Here is a 20,082-nt window from a genome sequence, read left to right as displayed (position 1 = left end):
TTAAATCATCCGGATCTACAACAATTGCTTTCTTGAGGAAGGATCAACTACTAATAGGCAAAAGACACGAGTGGGCAAATCACATTTCTGCGCTTTCTTTTCTAATCAGGGATTCTAAAGAAAAGCTTTTTAAAAATTACTTTCAGGTAGCACAAAACATAAAACTGAATGGATGAAAAGGAGAGCACTGGACACATTAAGGTGCATCTTCCCATGGTCCATACTGAAAACATAGGATCAGATAATAAATATTACTTCCACTTTCTCATTCTCTACTTCAAATTGACATGATGTTCTTTCATTAGGCTAGAAAGCACCAACATAAATCAAACAAGAATAGAATCCTTCTCCAAATAATAAGTAAAGAAACATGATAGAGTAGGAAAGTACCAAATTACCTACAAATTTCCCATCTCATTGTTTTCTGTAAAATAAAATTTTATAATGAACATGCTCCATACAAGCTGTGCCGCTAGGTCTCGCTTCCAAAAACACTCACAGAGCAGTAATAAAAACCAAGCATGAACTCTAGGACATCTGCTATGGCATTGTTATCAAATGCAATCATTTTGGTCACAAATCTATACTCGCTTCAACTTTTTGTTGAAATATTAGTTTGTCTGCAGCATCTCCAATCTGGCACGCGGGGACTGACAGATGCTCTGGTTTTCCCTCAGCTTCAACTTACACGGCTCCTCATTAGACTAGCTATAGCTCGGCAAACCATTCCTCTGTTCTGGAAGGCAGACAAAATGCCATCTGTCTCTGCACGCTTATCAAAACGAATACTGCAGTGTGAAGAAACTCAGCTCCAAATGGAAGAATGAGGAGGAGTTGCACCCCATCCATATCCTATTACAAATTATATATGCGTATATGTATAGAGAGATGTATGTGTATAGATACATGTACACATTATATATACATATTTATGTTATATCTATAATATGCAAGGGCTCACCACTCAAGTTTACCAATTATTCGATGATGTGAGCATTTTCAACCAAAAGGCACGTCTCACCTTTCCTAGCTCTGTTTGTAACCCATGCAGTTTACCTCATCTGACACTAATTACTAGCTAGAAGGCAAGAGAGCTCTGCTCCCCCAGTAAAAGATTCCAAGGTCATTCTGCAACCGAAAGCAGGTGGGAACCTTACTGTAAAAATCGGGCTGGATTCAGAGACAATGGAGAGAAGGAAAGGAGGAAAAGCCTTTGTAGAAATGGAGGGACAAGTGAATTTGTGGAAGGAGATGGAGGGACAACTACATTCGATACCCCTTCAAGTCAGGGGGTGGGCAGAGGAGAGGCAGGAGGAAGAGGGCGAGGGATAGAGGCTGACATTACAGAGAACCTAAAACTGGCGAGGATGGTTTTGCTAGCCTGGATAGTAGGAGTGTGGCCAGGAAGGTGCAAGAGGTTACTGCAAAGCAGACTCCTTATCTGCAGCAAAAGGCGGAACTTGAACTTTCCATGCGACAGCATGTTTAGCTTTGATTCCTATACTTCCATAGATTTGTAGCACAGAAATGGAAAAGAACATTCAACCTGGAGAGGAATTTCATATTTCAGGAAATTCAAGGAGCTCTTTAAAGCCAGGATTTTCTTCAGTGGCAGCGCTGGAGATCAAGATCAATCGTATTGAGGATCTTGAGATTCAGAGATTCTGACTTACGGGATATTCAGCCCTTTACTCCTGGACCTCTTGACATTTAACGTTGCCTGCTCAGGGCCAACAGTGTATTCTCACTAGCTAGCAATTGACAGACACCCAAGTCCTCCCAGAGTCCATATGAGGGCCTTGCCATTTTCAAACTAAGTCTGTGTCTGAACCCCAAACTCCAGACATCTGTCTAAAAAATTGATGAGGATTAGAAATCAGAATGAATGCTATTTTTTACTCCAAAGTCAATTGGTCTGGTTCTGTTTATATAACCTTTTATTTAATTCCATAGTTTATGTGAAATGAGGTTCTGAAAGCCTTATATGAAAGCTATCAGTCCAATTCCCACATGGGTCAGCTAACTTCACTCTGTCACATGTCACAGCCGCATGCCGTCCCCTCACCCCATTGAACCATGTGGCAAATGGTGCTGTTGGTCACAACGGGAGCTAAGGAGAAAATGTGGGCAGATTAGTGCAAACCCATCCTCATGGCTGTAGGGGAATGATCAGAGTCAGGAGGGCCATCTCAACATGCACAGGACAGTCCATTTCTTTTGCTGCCTTCTCCAGTCCCACAGTAAACTTTGTTTACAAGGATTGTTTCTGCCAAAGTTGTCTGGGATTTCTGCACTTACCTGTGACTAACCTGTAATGGTAAGCTTCACTAATTTATAATGATGCCAGTCTATGTTATTGTGATCAAGACAATACAAACTCAAGAGAAGGGTTTGCCTCAATGCCGAGGAACATAAGGAAAAGAATATGCCTGAGCAGGGCCAGAAGTCCAGCTCTGTGTTGAAGGTGCCCCAGGACGAAAGCCGCCACTCAGACAGGAAGCCCACTCAGGTCAGCCATGCCATCTGCAAAAGTCTTCAGCTGTACCTTGCAACCATCTCCTATTGGGCTCCTGAACCCTGTCTGCTCCCCTCTCCTCTGGACTCTGCTTCCGTCCTGGACTTTGGATTTTTGACTCTCCCCTAGCTCTTGGTGGCTTCTAGCCTTCTTTTTTATCAGGCCCCTTGAAGGAACATCCCTGATACCCTGGCCAGGCCCATTGCGCTAGGCACAAAAGCAGGATAAAGCCGAAAGAGATTTGGGGGTAAAGTCAGAAGATCTGAGTGGCCGGCCCTGTGGCCGAGTGGTTAAGTTCGCGTGCTCCACTGCAGCAGCCCAGGGTTTCGCTGGTTCGGATCCTGGGCGCGGACGTGGCACCGCTCGTCAGGCCACGTTGAGGTGGTGTCCCACATGCCACAACTAGAAGCACCTGCAACTAAGATATACAACTACGTACTGGGGGGATTTGGGGAGATACAGCAGAAAAAAAAAGACTGGCAACAGCTGTTAGCTCAGGTGCCAACCTTTAAGAAAAAGAATGATTGGCTCCAGTTGTTAGCTCAGGTGCCAATCTTTAATTAAAAAAAAGATCTGAGCTCCAGCCCCACCCGAACTACTAACAACAGCATGACATGAAGCAAACCCACTAACCTCTCCAGACACACGTTTTCTTCTTTTTCAGATGGAGATAATTACACTAATCCTACCTCTTTCGTAGGGATAAAACAGTGCCTGGCGCAGAACAGGCCCTCAATCAGTATTTATTAACATATCGAAAGATTAGAAGGTTAGAGTGTCATCCAAGTATAAGGCGATATTAAAGCATTATCACCATAGCAAACGATTTTAAACGTCCCTTAGGCTTCTCAATATTTGCCTCAAATCTGAGATGGTAGCAACTGGCGATTGATAAAGGCTTATACACAAATATGGGTGCAATAAAAACAGCTAATATTTACTGAGTGTGTACTAGGTGTCAGGCAATATTCTAAGCCCATTGCATGGAATAATTCCTGTAATCCTCACAATAACCCTACAATGTAAAAACAATTATTACCTTGATTTTACTTATGAGGAAACTGAGGCCCAGAGAGGTTAAGTAATAAGCCTTGTCACCCACACAGGAAATAAGTGAGAGCACTGGGATTTGAGTCCAGGGCTATCACTGGCTCCAGAACCTGTTTGTTTCCATGACGCCATTCTACAAGTGAAGATCAAAGTCAACTATTCAGCAGAAAATACAAATCAGCTACTTGAAAACCAGATTTATCTTGATGTCACAGAACCCAGTAACTACACAGAAAAACGAAACCAACTATGCTCGAACCTCTTCAGCACAAGTGCTGCAAAATTAGAATCATGACTCACAATAACCTGGATGGTGAGCATCCCTTTATAAAGTAATCCCTCTTTTTGGCTACCAGTCCCCGCTCAGATATTTTCAGAGGACCATTTGCTTTGTGTTATGTACAGTTTGCAGTCCATCTGCCACGTTCGTTCATTCTGCAGGGCAGCATTGGGAAGGTTGAGGGAACAGTCAACTTGGAGTCCTTCTTCTAAGATTTCAAGTTATCTGTCAGTTATGAATGACTACTTAAGAAAAAAGAAAAAGTCATCCTTGTGGAACATTACTTTAAGCTGTGTGTTTTGAGTTCATTTTCAACTTTGCTGCCGTCTTCTCCAACCCCTGTGAATGCAGACACGTCTACCAAGGCAATCGGCCACTTGGGTTTCAGGTTTGGCATCATCTGAAGCCTGCCCTCCAAACACCCAGCCGGTTTCACTCCCTCTTAGCACTGCTGTCAGAATTACCTCGTGAGAATGAAGAGGCATACAAGGGACTTGCGCTCCTACCATCAATTTCATATATTTCATATTAATACAAAAGCAGGTGCATTCGTGCTGAAAGACATTTAATATTATAAATTCAAATGGATAATGTTTTTTGGTCTTCATTGGGTAATAAATGAATAAAAATAAAATGTATCTTTTATTTCCCATATATTCCAATTTGATAAAACTGTCAATGTTGGTTATTTAGGATTGAGTGAATGTATAATTTCTGATGAAATGGTAGTAAAAGCAAAAGTGGCATTAGGAGTTTCACAGGTTTTCCCTGATTAGCTTTACAGAAGAAAGTCCCAGACGTCACACTCCCTCCACGGGGGGCCCTTTGGCATCACTTGCACCGTGCTACTTAAATTACCGAATACATAGCACTTACAGAAGCATATAACGGCAGACCATGGCATGTTATCCTTGAGTCTGGTCAGGGTGCCTAGGCTGAATGAGGCTACTCAGAGCACAACCTCAGTGCCACTCACACAGTCTAAAATCTCTTCTCATATCGTGGCTGCACCGGTGCCAAAAAGACCATCTAGCTCTTTCATCTCAGCTCTCCCGTCCCTCATACTCACCCTGTGCTCTCCCCTCTGAATGGTTTACACCGCCCCAAATGCCATGCCCTTTCAAGTCTTCATTCCTTTGCATGTGCTGTTTGCCTTTGTTTGAATGTCCTTTGTGCCCCCCCCTGCTTGTGAGCAAAGTGAGCACCTATGCTGCTTTCGTGACCTGGCTTGTCCTCTGGGAAATCTCTCCTCAGCTCAGCAGCAGAAGCGATTGCTCTCCACCCCCACTCCAACGCCTGAGCTCGCACACAACTCCATACCACTCAGCTGACACATCTATTTCTTCCACTGAACCAGAAGCTCCTCAAGCTAAGCACCTTCTTCGGTGCATCTTTGGAACTCCGTGCCTAGGCCCCATGGAGTCTGGCACCTGGTAGATGCTCTCTAGAAGTTCAGTGAATGAGTACACGTGGACTCTCTAGACACGGCTCATCCCTTTGTACTAGTCTTCAAAGCAGAAAATCCAAAAAGGCATTTCAAAAGCACATCTTTACTGCAGCTGCCTGCTTAAATCTGTTCACTTCTCATAGAAGGCCATCTTTTTGCTTCAGTAAGGCACACATCTGACAACATGAGTTTACCTTTAAAGTGGAGTGTCTCCATTCCAAATGACAAAATGAGATGGCCAGGAGGAGCGGAGAGCTGCAAAGCAAACTGATCCACAATGAGAGGTGAGAGTCGATCTCTTAGATTTGATCACATGCAATGCTCCATTTATTTCTTGTGATTTGCATTGTATTTTCAAGCACAACAGTTTGCGTCATCTCTTCTCAAAGCGTTCATTCATTTTGGAGTTATTTCTTCTCCTTTTTATTTGTGTAATTACACTATCTTAAAGTTCTAAAGAATCTTGCTCCCAATCTTCCACTCAAAGTAGATTAGAGGAGAAATAGCATGGTCTTTGGCATCACGTGGTGGACAAAATTTTAGGATGACCCCCAATGACCCACATCTCTGTATAATTTCCTCCTCTTGAGTGCGGGTAGGACCTGTAACCTATTTCTAACCAATAGAATATGGCAAAATGATGGGATCTCCGTCCTTTGCGTTACATTATATGGCAAAGGTTAAGATGTAATTAAGGTCCCTAATTAGTTGACTTTTAGTTAATTAAAAGAGAAATAATCCTGAGTGGACCTGACTTAATCAGGTTAGTCCTTTAAAGCAGGGTTTAGATCTTCCTGGAAGTCAGAGACTCGAAGGAGTAGAGACTGTCTCTCTCCATTGCTGGCTTAGAAGACGCAAGCTGCCATGAGTTCTTCAGCCACAAGAAGTTAATTCTGCCAACAATTTGGAGTGAGTCCTTCCCTAATTGAGCTTCCAAATAAGCATGCAGTGGAGTTGACACCTTGTTTATAGCCTTGTGAGACCTCGAGCAGAGAACCTAGCAAAGGTATGCTGGACATCTGACCTACAGAAACTGTGAGATAATCAATGAGTGCTGTTTTTCGTTTGTTTTGGTTTTGGTTTTGGTGAACAAGATTGGCCCTGAGCTAACATCTGTGCCAATCTTCTTCTATTTTGTATGTGGGATGCTGCCACAGCGTGGCTTGATGAGCTGTGAGTAGGTCCACGCCTGGGATTTGAACCCACGAACCCCAGGCCACTGAAGCAGAGTACAGGAACTTAACCACTATGCTACCAGGCTAGCCCCTCAGTGAGTGTTGTTTTATGTTGCTAAGTTTGTGGTAATTTGTTATGCAGCAATATAAAATTAATATAGCATCATATACACCTCGGGGCCAATATTAGCACCACCTCTTCCTATGTATATGGATCACTTTACACTTTGGACCTTAGTTTCCTTATCTATATAATGGAGATTGTCATTTATCTTACAGGGCCACTATGAGAAGTGATGAATGAATATACGTTAAGTATGTTAACATACTTAACATACGTTAAACACTTATACACTCCATCTATCACTCAAAGGTAAAATATTAATAAACAGATATTTATTGAGTCCCACTCAATGCCAGGCATTGTTCTAGTTGCAGGGCTTTCAGAAATGAAAAAGCCAGACAAGGTGCCTGCTCTTATGGAATTCACATGCTAGTGATGGGGAAACATTATAGCTTAATATATGAATGAACAACATATGGTGAAAATAAAATAGGACGATGTGGTAGAGAGTGACTGGGAGACACATTCAATTTGGTGGCCTGAGAATTCTCCAAAGAGGTGACATCTGACCTGAAATCTGAATGACAAGAAGGAATCAGTTGTGTGAAGATCAAGTGGCAGGGTGTTTTAGAAAGAAGAAAGAGATGGTACGAAGCTTTCAAGGGGAAAAGAGTTTGGTGTTTTTGTGGAACAGCAAGAAGGTCATTGAGGCTGAAGCAGAGTGAGCAGAGGGGAGAGAGGGCTGAGATGAGGTGAAGAGGTAGGCAGGGGCCAGATCATACAGAGCCTCATAGGTCACAGTCAAGAATTTGCTATTATCTGACTTCCCATTGGCGTGTTTTGACCCAGGCAAGTGGTATTATCTGATTTACATTGGGACGAGATCCCTCCATGGCTGTACGGTGCTTGGATTGTCAGGGCAAGGGTCGAAGCAGGGAGGGCAGTAGTACAGGTTAAAGAGGATTGTAACTTGGAATGGCGGGAAGGGAAGATGGTCATTCAGTTCAATATATATTTGATCAATGATTAAATGCATAGATTCAGGCCTAGACAAAGCGAAATGCCATTTTCACACCCTACCCCTCTTATTTTCTCATACCAGTAATCCAGTGTATGTGTATGCCCAGCATCTCGTTCAACCAGCAAGGCTAAAGCAGGATTCTTTTATAAGGCAACAGAAACACCACAATCAAGAGAACCCACAGAACCTAGAACACTGTGTGAAAGCCACGATATATGAGGGGGAGAGGAGGATCCAGAAGGAGGGATGTCAAAGCCAAAGGTGGCCAGAGAAAAGCATGGAGGCAGGGTATGGAATGAAGGACAGAAGAGCCAAGGCCAAGATCAAATGGGCAGTGGGCAGAGAGATGGCCTAGATAATCACCGGAATATCTAGAATCTTCAAGGCTTTTCCACAATTTCAAGATGGAGCATGTAGATGGGTTAGCTGAGTTTGAAGGGCCAGAGTCAAAATAAAAGAGATGCATAAATGTGTGTGCATATACGTACACATATAGATACACGTATGTATTTAAGTGCATGTTAAAAAACATGAGAAAACACATTTACTCATTATTCACCTTGGATTTCATAAATTAAAACAAAAAATATTAAGGGCCAAATACAAATTGGCAAACATGAAGCCTAAAAATAGAATTGGTTTCCCTGGGAAAATCTCTAAGAGAGTTTTAGCAAACTGAAGAGTATCATTAAACACAGTCTTCTTTGTGTCTAAAGTGTTTGTTTGCCAAGGCACACCATTAATTGGAGGTATTGTTGTGATCTTATACCCAGTCAGTAATTCTACCTTTAACATTAATCAAGAGCCAAAACTAGAAAGAAACCAATGAATTTTGACTTAAAACATCTCAGTAATACATCTGACATATCCAGCAGGTGAACAAAAAAAGGGCTTTGACAGCATGGAGTGCTAAACAATTGCACAGTCACAGAGATGACCATCTCCTCCAGGGGGCCGGGAACCCAAAAGACAGCCTCAATCTTTTTAAAGAAAAAGCAGGGCAACACCCGAGAATGCTACTTTTTCTCATTTTTAATAAGAAGGGCCACAAAACTCTCCAAGCTTCTTGTTAGTTTTAGTTTACAATAAACTTTCCATCTCTTAGAATACACTGATACTCCTTAACTGGCAGACTTTGTGTCTTAAGTGTATAGTCCATGGGGACAATCTTTTTGGGGCTGAGAAAGGCTTTATTAAGCTTTGCTATAAATGCTAGAAAAAAACAAGTGAATGCAGGAGCAATTTGAATTTCACTCTAGGACTTTATCAGCCTGTATGTGTCTTTTTGTAATTTTTTCTCACAAAGTCACTGCATTTGTGTATGATCTTTTCTTATTTTCCACAATCTACCCTCCTCTCATCCAAAACCAACCCAATACCATTATTGATTTGATGGCCACGGTTACAGCTGAGTACAATCATAAGTTACAAAGAAAGTTCCACTAAATAAGTCAACACAAAATCCACAGCCATCTATTGGCGTATAAGAAACAATCACTCTCCTAAGTTTATTCCTTGATGCAAAAGGTCTGTTGACTATTGAAGAGAAATTAGTGGATCCCATTCAAGTTTGGAAATATGAATTCAATTATCCAAGGTCAGTTAAGTGAATTTCCACTTGTATCTGATTTTAGCTCAGAAGTTATAAGTCATTTCTGGCTAGTAGTTTTTGATCTGATGGAAACATTATCAATTATCAAAGAAATTAGATTACTGGCCACTTTACTAAAGTTTACAGGTATGTACAGAATGGCATTTCTAAGGGTGAATGCATGAGGTTGTACTGTGTAAGACAGAAAATTTCTTACTTCTCTGGGTCTTCTTCGAGTCCGTAAATCCCATGGAGGTAGGAACTGTCTTTCACCTCAGTAGCCCTCATGCCTAGCAGAGTGGGTGACGCATAGTAAGTTCAAATGTAATGTTGTTAAACTAAGGACTAGAAATTCAGGGTCTGTCTTGAAGTCCTTATAATCTAATAGAGGAAATTGGACACACTTGCAAATTGCAGTAATACAGTACAGTTGATAAAAAATATCCTATGCATAGAACAAATTAAATGCAATAAAATATGTGGGATGAGGGGTCACTTTAAGATGGGGTCACATGCAAAGAAAGTCACGGAGAAACTAGAACCGGGCCAAATTTGTAAAGATGAGTAAACACGATTGGAAGAGGCATTCTAAATATGGGGAATGCCAGGAGAAGAAGAAGGAAGGTAGGAAATCCAGTGCCTATTCATGAAATGACAAATATTGCAGATCCAATTAGATGTAGTATCGGGCATGTGGCAAAGAGAAAGCTAGACATGTGTCTTGAGGGCAGATTACGTACAGAAGTCCTACATAGCAAGTTAGGAATTTGGACATTATTCGGTAGTCAATTTGGTAGAATCTTGCTCAGGATCCCCTAAAGGTTTATGAGTAGAAGATTGACCTTAATTAATTCAATAAGCTACTTGTGAGAGATATCAACACAATTTATTTATTCTTATTTTTTATTTATTTGCTGAGGAAGCTTTTGCCTGAGCTAACATTTGTTGTCAATCTTCCTCTTTTTGCTTGAGGAAGATTCACCCTCAGCTAACATCTGTGCCAATCTTCCTCTACTTTGTATGTGGGTCACCACCCCAGCATGGCCACAGATGAGTAGTGTAGGTCCGCACCCAGAAACTGAACCTGGGCCACTGAAGGAGAGCGCACAGAATACAACCACTAGGCCACTGGGCCAGCCCCAACACAATTTAAAGTTATATCCAAATGTTAGAGGGAAAAATCACAGGAAACCTCAGATCAATCTACATAGGGAAATATACAAGGTACATACATGAATGGATCTACATAGGGAAACACAAAAGGTACATACATGGAGTGACTAAAAGCAGAGAGCATCAATCTAAAGAGACGAGAAACTCAGGTACAATCAAATAACACCTGGGCATCAGAGTGCGTGACAATCGGATAGTAATAAATAAGAATGAATAGCCTCTAAAAGTGCTAATATGAATAACCACAAGAGATAAAATAAATACTGTTTTGAGACATTCAGTATTTTTTCAGACACATAAAGGCAGATCAAGTCTAACTTTTATGTCCAAAATGAAACCGAGATAAGCAGGGATAAGAAGCAAGTTGAGATATACATGGAAAGAAGATGAGTGTAATGCCAGGTGAACCCGAAATTGAACCCCGGCTCCACAACTTATTGGCTCTGTGACTTCAGGCAATTTGCTTCGCTTCTCTGAGCCTAAGATTCCTTATCATAAAAATAATGATTACAATAATACTCACCTACAGAGTTGGTGTGAGTATTAAATAAGAAAATATAGGTGAAAAGAACTCGGTGAATTGGAAAGGCCGACCTCAGCTCTTCTTAGACATTGATGTACATCTGGAAATTACCATGGAGCTTGTTTAAATGCACATCCCCAGTCCTCCTGCTCCAGATATTTGATTGAGCAGACCGGCAGCAGGGTTCTGGGATCCCCACTTTAAAAAAATTTTTCAGTGTGGTTAAAAAAAACACATAACACCAAATTTCCCATCTTAGCTATTTTCAAATATACAGTTCAGAAGTGTAAAGTATACTCACGTTGTTGTATAACAGATCTCCAGAACTCCATACTCATTGAGCAACAAGTCCCTGTTTCCCTCTCCCTGCAGCCCCTGGAGACTCCCATTCTACTTTCTGTTTGTGCTCCTTTGGCTACTTTAGATAGCTCATGTAAGTGGACTCATATAGTACTTGTCTTTTTGTGATTGGCTTATTTCACTTAGCATGATGTCCTCAAGGTCCATCCAGGTTCTAGCATATGTCACAATTTTCTTTCTTCTTAAGGCTGGATAAAATTTCACTGTATATATACCATATTTTGTTTATCCATTCATACTTCAATGAACACTTGGGTTGCCTCCACCTCGGGGATATTGTGAATAATGCTGTTATAAACACGAGTGTGCAAATATCTCTTCCATATCCTGCCTTCATTTCTTTTGAGTGTATACCCAGAAGTGGGATTGTTGGATCATATGGTTGTTCTATTTTTAATTTTTTGAGGAAGCGCCATACTGATTTCTATAGCAGCTGTACCATTTTACATTCCCACCAGCAGTGCACAAGGATTCCAATTTCTCTATATCCTTGCCAACACTTGTTATTTTCAGGGGTTTTTTTATAGCAGCCATCCTAATGGGTATGAGATGGTATCTCTTTGTGGTTTTGATTTGCATTTCTCCAATGGAACCTACATTTTTAATATGTTCCAAGGTGGCTCCAATGCAGAGTCATATTTTGTGAAAAAAATTGCTCTAAGTCAACAGCAGTTGCTGTTTTTCAATAAGAAGCACGAGAGGAGTGAAGGTGGGGCCATTCCCTTTTCAGCACGGATACTACAAGAAAATCCCGGATTATCTTTCCTATTTCAGTAACATACCACTAAGAACTTTTATTTCCTATATATCATCTAACAATAGATGCTGACTTTTTGCAATTTCTTTCCTGTTACAAAGGCCCTGGCATGATGCAAATGCAAGTTCAAATCTCCCATGAGTCACATTTGCCATTGTCCATTCATCTATGTATGTATGTATGTTATGTATGTAAAGAGCACCTTGAAGGATATGATTCTTATTCATGAAATCCCATTTGTAATACCAGTATCTCCTGATAAAGAGAATATTTCCCCACTCACTTCTTTTCTTTTGGCCACCACCACTATTTTTAACTCACCAGTACCCTGGCCCACACTCAATTTTAATCTTGTATAATTTGTATGTGCACTCTAATTTTATCACTGGAGTGGGAATGCCAATCCAATCCATGATATAATCTATACCAAATGCATTCAGAGACTCTCCCTTTGAGTGTAAGAGCACTTGATCTTTCCACCAAGGTTCATGCAAATAACTGAATATAACGGGGGAGGGGCTATCTTGGAAGTTGAAGAGCAGCAATGAGATTCTTTTTTTTTTTTTTTAAAGATTTTATTTCCTTTTTTCTCCCCAAAGCCCCCAGTACATTGTTGTATATTCTTCGTTGTGGGTCCTTCTAGTTGTGGTATGTGGGACGCTGCCTCAGCGTGGTTTTGATGAGCAGTATCATGTCCACACCCAGGATTCGAACCAACGAAACACTGGGCCGCCTACAGCGGAACGCACGAACTTAACCACTCAGCCACGGGGCCAGCCCCAGCAATGAGATTCTTCATTAAAAGCTGCATTTTGAAAATATTTATTGAGCACCTATTACGTGTGAAACACTTTTAGTCATAGATTCAAAGATCAGCATATTTTAGTCACCACTTCCTGTAAAAGGAATCCTTTTGATCAAAAGTACTTTCAAGATCGAAGTTAAAGTCACAGCCAGGGCTACAAGTAAATTTGAAGACTGATTCATTCATTATTTTTTTGAATATTTACTGAGTCCCCATTATGGTCCAGGGCCTGTGGTAGATGCTGGAGATAGAATAGTGTTTCATTACTAAAGAACGGTGTTCCATCATTGCAGAACCATGCTTCACCTGGTAGGAGGACACCTATTTTTCAGGGTAAGTGTTGCCAGATTAAATGTATTTGGCTTACCTTGAATAGGTTGCACTCTTGCCCTCTTAATCTTGGCCCACTTATACTTATCTCTTCATTTTGTAGTGCTCACCCAGACCCGTCTATTTGCCTTTAGTGGTAATATCCCCATGTTTATGTACTGATCCTCGATTAGTAATTGTTTTCTTTCTGTAGGATTGAAACGCATTCCATTAAAAATAGCTCATGATACATTAAGGTAGTGCACGATACCTAAAGTTAAAATAGTATAAGAAGTGCTTGACTTCAGGGATAGAGATACAAAAGTCAGTAAAAACTACATCATGAAGTCAACTACATTGGGGTGAGAGCCAGAGGAAGTTAATATGGAGAAAGTCTTTGGACAAAGACCATTCATTTAGGGTCCTAGATGCAGCTCCCCCCCATCCCACACAAAAAGACAGTTCTACATTTCAAATCAGAAGAAAGACCATACATTAAGAAAGATTTGGCTGTTACTCAAATGGATATTTTCCCAGACAGGTGATCTTAAATTACACTATTTAGCTTTAAAATGTTCTGGCAGCATAGAATGAAATATGTGTTTCTCTTTGACGAAGTATGGGGATGGTTCTTTGGGGTCAAAGTTCCTAGGAGTAAGGTAGGGAAAAAGTTCAGGCTGCTGGTAACCATGCTGTGAAGAGAATTTTAGGCCTGAGTGTTGTCAAAAGCTGCTGCATAAATCAGTAACATACCCAATGTTAAAAGGCAAGAAATTATTCTGAAACAGGGAGAACTCCTTTTTCCATCTGAAACGCATACTTCATCACCAGCCTTCTTCAGTTCTCTCCCTGGATCCTGGCTCTCTGAAGAACCCACCATGCTGGATAAGAATGAAGGTCTAGGATTTATTTTTGTTGGTGACATCTTTGGTAATAGAGTAAATTCAGATTGTGCTAGTTACTGCTATTTCTCTTAAGTTGATACTTGGCACCCTGAGCTTTCAATGAGAAACCAAAAAACATTATCATTTTGAAGCAGAAATTTAAAAATCGAGAAGCTAAGAAATGTGCTCAGATTTCACATTATTTCACTGTTGAGGCTGGAAAAGCACTTGACTAACGACTCTGTGTTTTCAGCTGAAGTGTTCTGACATAATCTCATTCGTAACTGAAAAAACGCCACTTATCTATCAATAGATTCTGGTAGTCTATGCACTTTTAGGCTCAGAGAGAAGCTGGGGTATCTGAGTGGAAAGACAGGAGGCACCTGGGCCTAGCATCTGCAGAAAGACTTGGTAATCAGGGATAGAGAATGCAGCCTATAATGATTTTAAGCAAGAGTCATAATTTGTGGATTGGGGTATACTCACCTTTGCCCTTTTGCCCATGCTTTTGCTCCTGCATGGAATTTTCCCCAGAATCCACTAAAGTCACATATTCGAGGATTACTCTTCCTTCAACATAGTCTCTTCCACAAAGTATTCTGTAACCTCTCAGTTTTCAGGGCCACTCCACCCTTTAAAGTCTTTTAGATTTGATACGTTGTCTGTATCTCATCTGACATTTAGCATAATGTCTTCTTAATATTTATAGTCATGTGCCACATAAAGACATTGTAGTCAACAATGGATTGCATATATGACGGTGGTCCCATAAGATTAGTACCATAGAGTCTAGGTGTGTAGTAGGCTATACCATCTAGGTTTGTCTAAGTACACTCTATGATGTTTGCACAATGACAATATCACCTAAGCACATATTTCTCTGAATATATCCCCATCATTAAGTGACGCATGACTATATCTTCTTCCATGTATGTCTTCTTTCCCAACTGGATAGTAAGTCATTTATATGAAGAGATCTCCTTTAGAACACCCTTGAAAAGTGGTTGCCCTTCTCTGATTAAGCACTTCGAGTACCATGGAACTTACTACCACCTCACGGAGTAACTCTAAAAGGGCAGCTATAATTGTTAAACCCACTGCTATCACCACTCTTCTTTACATCAAACAAAATTTGTGTTTCAACAGCTCCCGTCCATTGCCCTTGAGTTCAACTAACCTCTAGGGATACACAGAGTGCATGGGCACAGCTTCTTTTCCATGAGACACTTCTTCATATGTCTGAGCACGAGTCATGACTTCCCATCTGATGCTCTCACTTCTCCAGCCAAATATCTGCAGCTCTCTTGATTGTTGCTCACTTGCCGTGATTTTCAGACCTCTCACCTTCATCCTTGTGACTTTCCACTGAAGATCCTAAAATTTGCTAAATGTGTCTCCATGTGTGGTGCTTGACATTCCAATTCACTTGTCCATTTATTCATTCAACCAAAATTTATTTAGTGGTAATTCTTTGTTTGGCAACATAACATGCATGGAGGATACAGCAGTAAGAGGGAGAGACATGGTTCCTGCTCACCAGGGACTTACAAAATGTGAGGAGATAAACGTTTGAATGAATTATGCAAATAATTATTCAATAGTACTATTCGTTTTCTATTCTGTGTAATGAATTATGACAAACTTAGAGGTAGAAGACAACACACTCTCATCCCCCAATTTCTGTGGGTCAGGAGTCTGGGCACAGCTTAGCTAGGTCCTCTGCTCAGGGTCTCTCACAAGGTTGCAACCAAGGTGCTGACCAGGGCCAGGATCTCACGTGAAAGCTCAACCAAGAAAGGGTCCACTTTCAATGTCCTTTAGGTTGCTGACAGAATTCATTTCTTTGTAGCTAGCCATAGGATTCATGGCAGCTTGGTTCTTCAAAGCCAGAAATAGAGAGACTCTACCAAGACAGGTTAGATTATGCAATCATGGACACATAATCATGTATATCCTGTAACCTTTGTTATATTCTGTTGGTTAGAAGCAAGTCACAGGCCATGCCCATATTCAAGGAGAGAGGATTATATAAAGGTATGATCACCAGGAGGTGGGGATCATGGAGACCACCTTAGAATTCTGTCACCAATAGCAAACTGAAATAGTGTTATGAATGAAAAGTTCAGAGTGTTGTGAAAGTAAATAACATGTCCTAGTGGAGAGGGGGAGTGACTAATTTTTGAGTGTGTAGTTTGTCTCACCCTAACCAGATCACAGGCTTACACAAGCAGAGCACAAGTTAGGGACCATGTCCTATACTTTTGCTTTTACTTCAAGGCACCTAGCACAGAACTGCTCATGGGTGTTTGATAAATAATCATTGATTTAACCTGATACAAAATGGATCAAATGTTCCACAACGTGTCATCAAGATTAAAGTCACACAGCAGACCCTCAAAGACTGTTGGCATTCATAGGTTCAACATCGGGTTTGAGTGACTCAATAATCTTCCAGAAGTACATGTGAATCGCATGAGCTACAGAAAGCAGGTCCCTTTGCCCAACCCAGCATCTGCCTTTGAGGGAAGCTTTGCTGCTCTCCGTTCTTCACTATGTGAAGTGATAATGCAAGTAAAGGTGGAATTGTCCTCTCAGACAAGTGCTACCAAGGATATATAGGGTCCAGCAAAGCCTGACATAATCTCTGTGGTTAAGAAAGGTGGCCCTGAGGAGGTGACATTTAAGTCAGGACTGTGGAGCCAGCTGGGCAAATGAGGAGTTTGTCAAGGAATAAGAGAAGAGCGAGCTTCAAAAATAGGGAAATAAGAAAACAATAGGTATGAAGGCCTCCAATGGGAAGATCCCTGGTGCAGAAAGTGAAGAGAGAAGAGGCTTGAGAAGTAGGTAGGCACCAAGGTAGGGATCCAAGGCCGAGTTTGGGCAGGCAACTTTTGACTTCCTCCACACTCTTAGCAATGTGCAAGGCTCTGAAGTTTTCTTCTCGTGGCGACACTTGCACAAAAAATTGAAAGTTGCAGAAACTAACAAAGAACCAAAATGAAAATCATGTGGGGTATTAAATAGTCCATCAAGCAGCTTAGCACGTGGAAACTAATTCTACCCCTTCTTTGTAGGGGCATTGAGGCATGTCCTAAGTCAGTAAATATATTAGAAGGTGCCAAAGGACCTAATGGAGTAGAAAGTCCCTGGAGCATCGTTAGAAAACTGTTCCACAGTTTCCACAAAATACATTCCACAGAAGTCAACATTGGCAGGACAGCATCATTATGCAGCCCTTCTGGTGCTTATGAGAACTCAAACTCCTTGCATATTCTAAGGGATGATAATAAGACTCTTGTGAACTCAAACTCATAGGCTCATGCTTGGTGTTGCTACCAGTTACCATCACATTGTAAGTATCTGGGAAATTTGTCCTCTTTGAGCCCAAAGCAATGAGGGAGGAAGGGGACAGCCTCTTCGTCAGCTAGAGCAGCTAAATCAACTTTGGTGATAGATGTCACAGCCCTCATATCTGAGGATCTGTGAGTAGAATACTGGCTGGTGTTTTATCAACTCAAATAAATTAGGATCGCAAGAATCACATTTAGTTTCCAGTGTGACACAGCAAGATCTTAGGAGTCTCCACTCTACAACTTTCCAGACATTGGAATAGGCTCTCAAATGTTATTATGAAATTTTCCATCCCTAGTGCGCAATCATTTATCATGGAGAATCTATGGAGAGGCCTTAAAAGCAGAGGCTGGGTTCGATGATCTCATGAAATTTCCTGTAGTTCTGAGATCATACAAAAATCAGTATATTTCAAGGTGGCTATCCATTCAGGAGGGCCAACATTCCAACAAGGTTTCCCTACCATTAGACCAGGACTTTTTAAAAAGACTTTAAAAAGAGGATGAAGCATTGACCCAATAAGATGAAATCTTTACAAATGATTGATCCCTTCAATGGTTTTAAACAAACCTTTCCTACTTGAAATGATCCCAGAATCAGCTTCAGACTTAAAGATGACACACTTCAGACCCAAAAGTAGAAAAGGACAGATATTGGCTAGCAGCCAAATTAAGAAACCAAGGGCAATGGTATTCACTTAATGAGAGGTCACTTAATCCAATCTTCTAACCAGAGTTAGTGTGAGCAGAGAAGAGCCCAGGGAGATCATAAAACATGTTAACACTGGAATAAATAATTAGAAAATTCCTAGGACCCTCTAGGGTCCAACTTCAAGGTTATGTCCAAGGAGAATCAGCGCTCTCCATCTGCGTTCTGCACTTCCTCAAACAGAGATAAGTAGAGAGTGAAAGGCAACCAAATCCCGAGTTAGGACAGAAGAGAGTGGAAACAAGGCCCATTACTGGCTGCAGATCAAAGTATTGCAATGTTAAAACAAAGAGGCACAGGAGGGAGTTGTGATAGACTCGCCAGGAAAATGAGGATCTTCCAGTTTATAATTCAACATCCTCATTCTGATTATATCCACTCAGCCCAACACGGAAAAGTACATCAGGATGAATTATGAGGTTGTTTTGTTTGTAATAAAATAGCAAAATTTGAAAAAACTGAATGACTCTGGTTATGGTCAGAAGGGAATGGCCATTATTTCCATCCATTTCTTGCATTAAAATGCAAATGAGATAGTTTGTCCATAGGACGCAAAGAAAGACTGACTAATTTCCCTTAGAGGATTTTCCAGAAGTGAACAAGTTCACATGTAACCTAGCTGCTCAACCCACTCAGGACTGCCCACTTTGAGGCAGGGGGATAAAGAGTGGGCAGTAATTCCTTCATGGGGAGAATGGCTTACCACCGAGAAACCTCTCTTCTCTTTGGCTTTCATGGTTTCCTGACACAACTTGTTTCTTCTATTGCTCACCCACAAGAGCAACAATGTCCTGAGCATCTATACAGGACCAAGATGCACAATGACGCTCCCAGAGCCTCACAGCTTCTGAGAAGCAAGTTTGGGTCTTAAAAGCATTGATGACTCCAGAGTCAATGTTTCTACATTAAACACAATCCCCTGAAATGGGTAGAAGTGCATGACCACACGTGCATGCAGCACACGCATGCATATGTGTGTAAGTACAAAAACATACATACACATCTCACACTGGGTTCCCTCAAGACACAAACTGAAGTTCACTGGTTAGCTAAAAAGAAAAGATATAAATGTCAGTAGGTCATTTTAAGATATTCAAGAAGAATAATGTAGGAAGAATGACATTCAAGAACAAAAGTGGTACTGCAGAGAATATGCCATATATACATATGATGGATGAAACAGCCAATGGTGCATCAGAAACTTGTAAGCAAGGCCTTGTTCTTTCTCTTTGAATTTCAAAGTACTCTAGGACAGGGGCTTCCCAAGTGGTATCCAGAGGGGTTTTCCAGGGGACTAAAGTTAGTCCAAAATGTAAATGACATAAAGGTAGAAAGCAACTTGTCACAGGTCATCCATTACATCAAGAGTCATAATGGGATGCGGAGCCCAGTGTCTTAGAGGCCAGTGATCTTCCCAGTGAGTAGACAGCGGTTTCTTATACGAAAACTTAAGAAGAGTCAGGACAACAAGAACACAAGTAACAGAAAAGACTTTAGGGGAAATTACATAGCCTCATAAGAAAAGGGAACAGTAACAACAGTGCTTTCTTGAGCACTCAAAAGATGAACGTATGAAAAAGGATGAGCAGAAGGGGAGGTGGACCTCTGGGGAAAGAGGGCTGTGAGTGCCATCTCTGACATGATCTGACTCTCTAGAGTCAAGGCTGGGGGAGGAAAGGGAAGAGACCATCTGCTCCACCCTCAAAACATCTGTTATAAAATAAGACTGATGGCATGTGTCATGTCAGGAGGATCTTGTGAAAGAAACTGCTGAGCCGTACATGATCTGAGCTAATGGAGAAGTCCCCAAGGTTTGGAGACCTAGATTCTAATCCAAATTCAACTGCCAATTTACTGTGGAACACTGGAAAACTGCTTAACCCTATTCTGTCTCAAGTTCTCCATTGGCAATGGGGCAGTAAAACAAATGCTCTTGGGGGTACTCCAAAATCACATTCTTGTATTCTTGATAGGTACAATATAACTACAAAGTCCTAACACTGTTCCTCCCCTTCCAGTTCAAAGACATCCCTCCATTTCAGGCCAAAGAAGAGAGATCAAAATTCTTT

Source organism: Equus asinus, chromosome X, assembly GCF_041296235.1.
Source record: "Equus asinus isolate D_3611 breed Donkey chromosome X, EquAss-T2T_v2, whole genome shotgun sequence".
Taxonomy (NCBI): Eukaryota; Metazoa; Chordata; class Mammalia; order Perissodactyla; family Equidae; genus Equus; species Equus asinus.
This window is presented reverse-complemented; position numbering follows the sequence as displayed.